We start from the raw sequence: 8,430 nt of genomic DNA, 5'->3' as shown, positions 1-8,430 counted from the left end.
ATTTCTACTTACTATATCATTCCTACTTTTATTTGAAATTATAAAATTACCCTTGTACCTAATTTTACCATAATCCTAAAACCCAACACACACAACCCTAACCCTGAAAACCCTACCCGATTCCCGTGACCTGGTACACACAGCTGCAGCTTTCCCTAAATCAACCAACAGCAACAGTTGCTACCAGAAGAAACAAAAGAGAGAAAACGGCTTGGAGGAAATGGGGAACGCATAGGGAAGCAGGAGAGGAAGAGAGGCGCGGGCTAGCGCCGGCAGGCATCACCGTCACCACCGAGCTGCTTGCCGCTCGCCGCCATCACGAAGAGGTCCAGAATCGAGCAAGGGGGAAGAAGCCACGCAGCAGAGGAGAGAAGAAGAGGAACTCACCACGTCGCCGTCACCCACGGAGCTGCGAGCTGCGCCCAGTCGCCGTCAGGGTCACCGCATCGTCGTCCTTGCCAGCTCTGAATGAAAAGCACGATGGAGATTCATTCTTATTTCCCTAGTCCGCCGTGAGTGAGTGATGTTGGGAGGAGAGAGAAGGAGTCGCTGTGGAGCCACGAGCTGCGCCGGTCGCCGCCGAGTCGCGTCGAAGAGGAAAGCTAAAACTGAAAACCGCGAGGTAAAGGAGCCATTGGGGGTCTGCCATCGAGCTGCTGCACCAGCCACCGCCGCAGGTGTCGCTGCCGGAGAAGGGAGCTGCACCTTTGAAATTTCGGCCGCCGAGAGTGGCTCTGTGACTTCCGGGATCACCGCTGGAGCTCCGGGATAAGCCTCTGCCACTTGAGACCCTGCTGCCGTCTCTGAAAAAATTTACCGGTAAGGGTTTTAAATTGTGGTTTCTGTCCTTTTTGAATTCTGGGAATATTATAGTCGATGCATGTTGGTTTCAGTTGGCGGGATCAGAAATTGTCGTTGCTGCCGCTTGAGGTGGCTGCCGGGCTGCCGCTGAACCGGTTCAGAGACCACCGCTGTTCCGGTTCAGCTGTTCCTTTTCGTAAGCATTTTCGATTTGAAAGCTCTCTAGTTACTATTCTGTCATCAAACACTAAGGTTTTGTGGCATCAATTGCTATACGATTTAGTTTCTATTGTTATATGTCGCGATTAGTGTTGCTGTGGTTACCGCGGGAGTGGCTTAGAGCCGAGGTTGCGGTTGTTGGTGATTTCGGTTTAAGAGAGGAGGTTCCTGTGACTCGTTTGGGTTATGATTTTGACGTTTTGAGGTAGGGGCACTTTTCGAAAACTATATTTTATATATTGGAATTATTACATATGGATACTGATGTGAGACAATGTATTTGGTGATTGTATAAGCCTTATGTGATGTTGATTGTCCTGGATGAATGTAATTATATGTTTGAATGGATTATTATTTGGTTTTGATGAACGGATTGTTGTGCGGTTTTGTGAAACAGAATGCTTTTCAAGTTGATTCTTTTAAAGATTTGAGATCGAGTTTAATCCGTTGAGAATCGATTTGAGTTAACTTTCTTGAGAATGTGAAAAATAGAATACACTCTTGGATTCAGCCTGGTTTGCTTTAAATGATCTGGTTTTGACAAATGATTGTTGCTGAACCGTTCCTTTAAAGCTTTAGAAATGAGTTTTATCGGCTGATAATGAATTGATTTTGAAACGGTTTCCTTGAAATATGGAATTGTGATGACTGTTGGATTTGGCTTGCCCTGAACTGATTTCGGATTTTGGGCTGTTGAAAAGGAATGTGGACTGTTTTGTTGGGACCCTAACCGGGTGGCAAAGTCTAAGTTTTACTGAAATATTATTTAGAAACTTATGAGTTAACGGCTTCTACTATTCTATCTGAATTATTAAGAAAGGCATGACTTATGCTTTTGAAATGAACTATTAAGAAGGAAATTGTGATTTAGTCTTATTTCTTAAGCAAAGTATTACATTTCCCTTGTGAACAAGTTATTTAAATGAAAATTATGCCTTAAGGCTGTTTGAATGTGAAAAGGGTTTATGCCTTTGAATTTGACTTGGGGGTTTCGATTAAAGAAGTTTCAATGGCTTTGAAAGAACCCGAGCGTCTGTCGACAAGTCTCATTTTAAAGTGTTTTGGGAAAGGTTTTAAGTACTCCTTGAGTTCTGAATTTTTGCAAGACTAAAACAATTTCTGAGCAGTTGAAACGCTTTAGAATTCCTCATGGGGTTGAAGCTGGTTTTTGTTTAAGTGAAGGAAACGTCTTTGAAAAGATTAATTGATTTCATGACTCTGTATGGCTTAGATCCTATTTTGTTACTCAAATCAGGAAGCAATTGTTTTAATGATTTTAAGTGAATTTGAAGAAATGAGTTATATTAATCTCCCCTAAAGACTTGAGACTCTGCCGAGAAACTATTGTTATAAAATTCCATTGTTGGATGGATGATTTTAAATATTTCAAAATAAATCTTTAACCTGCCATGGTTATGGAAGTTTTGGAAAGAGGATGCCGAAGGTGGCATTGTTTTCAAAGGGGAATTTACCTCGAGTAAAACTGGCTTATGAGTCCGAGATGATTTGAGAAATGAGATCTTTAAAGCCAAAACCAAAAGGAGTTGAAACTTGATTTTCAAAGTGAAATGAAATGAGAAAAAGTGATTTATGGCTTAAATGCTGATTTTATAAATTCGATGATATTGAATGGTAGAAGTGCTGTTTTGTTATGGGCCAGAATAGCTGTGTATGATTATGAATATTGGCTGGTTCTGGATTGAACCGTGAGCCGGAATGGTTGTGTATGATATGAATATTGGCTGGTTCTGGATTGAACCGTGAGCCGGATGGCTGAGATGGATGTTGATCTATGGTTGAGAATGAATGCATATATACTGAGATATTGATAATTGTGATTTTGCACTTCCACTATCTGAGATACGAGTTTTTCTGGGTAGTAGTAGTGGCTAGCCACCACGTGCTCCAAGTTGAGACTTGATACTCTGTTGACACTATGTCGTAAGGGTGGCCGGACACTGTGAAAGCCCCGGATGAGCTCGCCCCCGTGAATATACACCAGTGAGGGTGTTGGATATAAATCATGATTATGATCACGATTATGTTGGGTATAACTCGAGTTGGGGATGCACGACAGAGGGACAGTCCAATGGTTAGCTACCAGGACTTGTCGAGTTGGCTCTATAATCGACAGATGATATCATCAGCCACTAGGACAGGCATGCATCATATGCATCTATGTGACATTGTTTGGGTGTGCATATTGTACTTGGTTTGCCTTTATGACTATTTGAGATTAACTGCTACTTGTTCTACTTGCTGTAACTGTTTGTTGTGCTTGAACTTCCTATCTGTGTTTGCAGCTGGGACTCTGTTGGATTGTGGTGATTGGCTATTGGTTGGATTGTTTGGGCCTAGGGCTATGGTTGAATTGAGATGGACTGATGGTTGATTTCGATTTTGTGTTTCTGGTTGAAAAAGTATGAAAGGCTAATTTGGTTCAGCATAGATAAACCTTTTGAAAGGATTTTGAATATTGTTTTAAATGAACAGTTTCCTTTTTTAGAAAAGGATTTCAGATTTCCCTTTTATTGTAAACCATTGCTTTTGAAAAGAGGCATAAGTCGGTATTAATCACTGGTACGGTTTATCTTCATGTATCCTATTACAGTAATTTCCAAAAACCCTTTACTGAGAACCCTTTCGAGGATGATGTTCTCACCCCCCCTAAACTTTCCCTTTCAGGATTTTGGATGCAGAAGTCACGAAGAGTTTATTTAGTTGTTGTTGAGATGCTCTGTATTGCTTTAGATTATTATTTATTGTACCCTCGCCTTTATCCTGATATAATCTGTAAGAGGGATAGGAATTGTATTGGTTAATGCTTGTAATATTATTCATATATATATATATGTACTCCTTGAGAGTTTTTTGGTAAGTTGTATTGAATGTATGGATGTACATTGTATAGCAAAAGTATTTTGGGAGCGGTATTGCAGTTTAAAGTTTTAAACAAGCTTATATTTTAGTATTAAACAGTATAAGAGTCGTCGTAATGTCCAAGCTATCAGAGTCGCGCAGCCGAAAGCGTGTGCTTTGGTAGTGAGGATGTTCGCCACACCACTTCCACCAAACAACCCACACACACAGTTTCCCTCCACCGTGAAAGAAAGAAGAAAGAAAGAAAATAGAAAGAAGAATGGGGAAAGGGGAAGGGGCCGTGGAGAAGGGGAAGAGGAGAGGAAGAAGATCGCACCGGCGTACTAGGCTGCACCACCACCATCGCGTCGCCGTTTGACCGAAGAGGAGTAATTGATTACATGCCTCAGTTTGGCTTAGATCCTATTTTTATTGCTCAAATCTGGAAGCCAAGGTTTTAATGATTTTAAGTGAATTTGAGGAAATGAGTTATGTTATTCTCCCCTAAAGACTTGAGACTCTGCCGAGAGACTTTTGTTATAAAATCCCGTTGTTGGATGTATGATTTTGAATATTTCAAAATAAATTTTTAATTTGCCATGGTTTTGGAAGTATTGAATAGAGGATGCCGAGGGTGGCTTTGTTTTAAAAAAAAAGAACTTACTTGAGTAAAAGTGGCTTATGAGCCTGAGATGATTTGAGGAATGGAACCTTTAAAGCCAAGGCTGAAAAGAGTTGAAATTTGATTTCAAAGTGAATTGAATTGAGGAAAAGTGATTTATGGCATGAATGATGATTTTATGAATTTGATGATGTTAGATGGTGGAAGTGCCATTCTGTTATGAGCCAGAATGGTTGTGTATGATAATGAATTATGGCTGATTGCAGAATATGTTATGAGCCGGATGGCTGACTATGAATTATGAATTTAAGTCGGATGGCTGAGATGAATGTTGATTTATGGCTGAGAATAAACGCATATATGTTGAGTTATTGATATTGTCATAGTTGCACTTCCAATTATCTGAGATACGAGTTTTCCTGGGTAGAAACAGTGACTAGCCACCACATGCTCCAGGTTGAGACTCGATACTCTGCTGACCCTATGTCGTAAGTGTGGCCGGACACTGTGAAAGTTCCGAATGAGCTCGCCCCCGTGAATATACACTAGTGAGGGTGTTGGATGTGAATTATGATTATGATTGTGAATAACTCGAGTTGGGGATGTACGACAGAGGGACAGTCTAATGGTTAGCTACCAGGACTTGTCGAGTTGGCTTTATAACCAACAGATGATATCATCAGCCACTAGGACAGGCATTCATCATTTGTATCTATGTGACATTGTTTGGGTGTGCATATTGTACTTGGTTTGCCTATGTCATTAATTGTGTTTAACTGCTAATTGAGGTACTTGATGTAATTGCTTGTTTGTGCTTGAGCCTCCTACTTGTGTTTGTGATTGAAACTCTATTGGATTATGGTGGATTGGCTACTGTTTGGATTGTTTGGGCCTAGGACCGTGGTTGATCATGAGATGGGCCAATGGTTGGTTTTGGTTTCGTGTTTCTGGTATAGAAAAGTATGAAAAACTAATGTGGTTCAGCGTAGATAAACTTTTTGAAAGGCTTTAGAATTTTTAGAAAATGAGCAGTTTTCTCGTTCAAAAAAGATTTCAAATTCTTCTTATATAGTAAGTCTTGCTTTTGAAAAGGTGCATAAGGCGGTTATTAATAACTGTAACGATTTTATCTCGCGTATCCTGTTATCGTAATTCTGCAACCCTATAGTGAGAACCCTTTCAAGGATGATGTTCTCACTCCCCTACAGATCTTCTATTTTTTAGGTTACGGACGACGAAGTTCGGAAGATATTATTTTTTTTCTGTTAGACGATATTAATGTATTGTTTTAGTATTTATGTTTCCCTCGCCTTTAATTTTGCAAGTTTTGTAAGAGGGATAAGATTTCGATATGAGACGCTTGTAAAATTAATTAATATGTATCTATATGTATATATATATATATATGTATTTCCTGTGATGTATTGTGACTTATATTGTAAGTATGAATGTATGTTTTCGAAAGATTCGGTCTAAGTTTTAAACACGCTCATATTTTAGTATTAAATAGTATAAGAGTCGTCGTAATATCCAAGCTATCAGAGTGGTGCAGCCGGAAGCACGACTTTTGATAGTTAGGGTGTCACAATTTAAATTTTAATTACCAAAATTTGGGTTAAAAATTAATTATAAACTTAATAATCGATAATATATATATATATATATATATATTCTGTTAGTACGTAAATAACAATTTCCCATGTATTGATAATTTATTTTTTTGACAGAATTAATGTATAATCTATTGAGGATTGATTTATTATCCAAAATTTTTTCATAAACTTTGTAATATGTGAAAATAGTGATCTTATTTTTTATTATTATTACTTAAAAAATTCTTCATAATATTTTAGTTGTGTAATTAACTTAATTAATAACTTTTATTATTGTTTTTATACTAAAAAAATATCAATTTATACTATTTACATATTTTTTACTACTAATAAATAAATAAGTATTTGTACTATTATACTTATTGTCCTAGAAGACGACTTAAGTTACTTATTTTGTATGTTAAACAATATTTTGTATGTTAAATTTATTAAATATTAAAATGAAAAAATTATTCAATAAATTATATAAATAGTCATTACAGAAAAGAAAAAAAATTATATATCATATATAATAATCCTTGATATATATAGTGTCATGTATATATTAAGATTATCTATTTTAATTTTGTAAGTAATTATTGTTATTTTCACTTTTTCGTTACATTCGAAAATAATATTTAAAACTAAAAAAAGATAATTAATTTTTTTTAATTTGAATTAAAAAATATTTTGTAAATATATCCAACTTTTACATATACTAAGTGTTATAATATTAAATAGTATAGTATTTGCTATAACAATGACTCAAAATATTAATCTAAGATATATTTGGGTCTAGTAAGACCTCAATGCAAGCAAGATCAACTAAAATCTATTGTTAGGGTCCTAAATCCAATTTAAGTTCATTACCTTAATGGCCCAATGCAGATGAAGTCCACGCGTCCCCTCTTAAATCGGCTCAGATTGGATCTCCTTTGCTACTTAGATATGGTAATGAGTACTCAGGGGAGCGTGAGAAGCCTCCTTCCATCCCTCACTCCTATTTAAAAAAAATGTCCTCCATTCCTTCTCTGTCATTGCGAATTCCTGTTTAATTAACCCTTAGGGAACACAGATCTTTTCAAGTATCTATGAATTTCTTTGAAATTTTTTGAAAAAAATTAACACAAAAAATATAATATAATAATTATAAAATAATCAATTCAATATAATTCAACATAATTTGTAACATATTCATTATGAAAAATAACATTTCAAAAGGAGAAAACATAAAAACATAATCCAACATAATAACATAAAAATTTTTTGGGACGATACTGAGCGACGTAGTGATGGACTTGAGAGGCAGAGAAAGTGAGTTAGAGAGAGAAGATCGAGGCTGAGAATGAGTGATGAGCGGATAATTTATACGCTTTTTGGCATTGTTTTTAGTATATTTTTAGTATGTTTTAGTTAGTTTTTATTATGTTTTTATTAGTTTTTAGTTAAAATTCAATTTTCTAGACTTTACTATGAGTTTGTGTGTTTTTCTGTGATTTCAGGTATTTTCTGGCTGAAATTGAGGGACCTGAGCAAAAATCTGATTCAGAGGCTAAAAAGGACTGCAGATGCTATTGGATTCTGACCTCCCTGCACTCGAAGTGGATTTTCTAGAGCTACAAAAGCCCAATTGGCGCGCTCTCAATTGCGTTGGAAACTAGACATCCTGGGATTTCCAGCAATGTATAATAGTTCATACTTTGCCCAAGATTTGATGGCCCAAACCGGCATTCCAAATCAGCTCAAGACTGCCCGACGTTAAACGCCAGAACTGGCACAAGAATGGGAGTTAAACGCCCAAACTGGCACAAAAGCTGGCGTTTAACTCCAAGAAAAGTTTCTACACATGAAAGCTTCAATGCTCAGCCCAAGCACACACCAAGTGGGCCCGGAAGTGGATTTTTATGTCATTTACTCATCTTTGTAAACCCTAAGCTACTAGTTCTCTACAAATAGGACCTTTTACTATTGTATTCTTATCTTGGTAGCTATCTTGGAGAGTTGTATGCTATCTTAGATCACGTTTTGGGGGCTGGCCTTACGGCCATGCCTAGACCTTGTTCTTATGTATTTTCAACGGTGGAGTTTCTACACACCATAGATTAAGGTGTGGAGCTCTGCTGTACCTCGAGTATCAATGCAATTACTATTGTTCTTCTATTCAATTCAGCTTATTCTTATTCTAAGATATTCATTCGTACCCAAGAACATGATGAATGTGATGATTATGTGACGCTCATCATCATTCTCACTTATGAACGCGTGCCTGACAACCACTTCCATTCTACAAGCAAACAAGGCTTGAATGTTTATCTCTTGGATTCCTTAATCAGAATC

This window comes from Arachis stenosperma, chromosome 3, assembly GCF_014773155.1.
Source record: "Arachis stenosperma cultivar V10309 chromosome 3, arast.V10309.gnm1.PFL2, whole genome shotgun sequence".
In the NCBI taxonomy this organism is placed as follows: Eukaryota; Viridiplantae; Streptophyta; class Magnoliopsida; order Fabales; family Fabaceae; genus Arachis; species Arachis stenosperma.
This window is presented reverse-complemented; position numbering follows the sequence as displayed.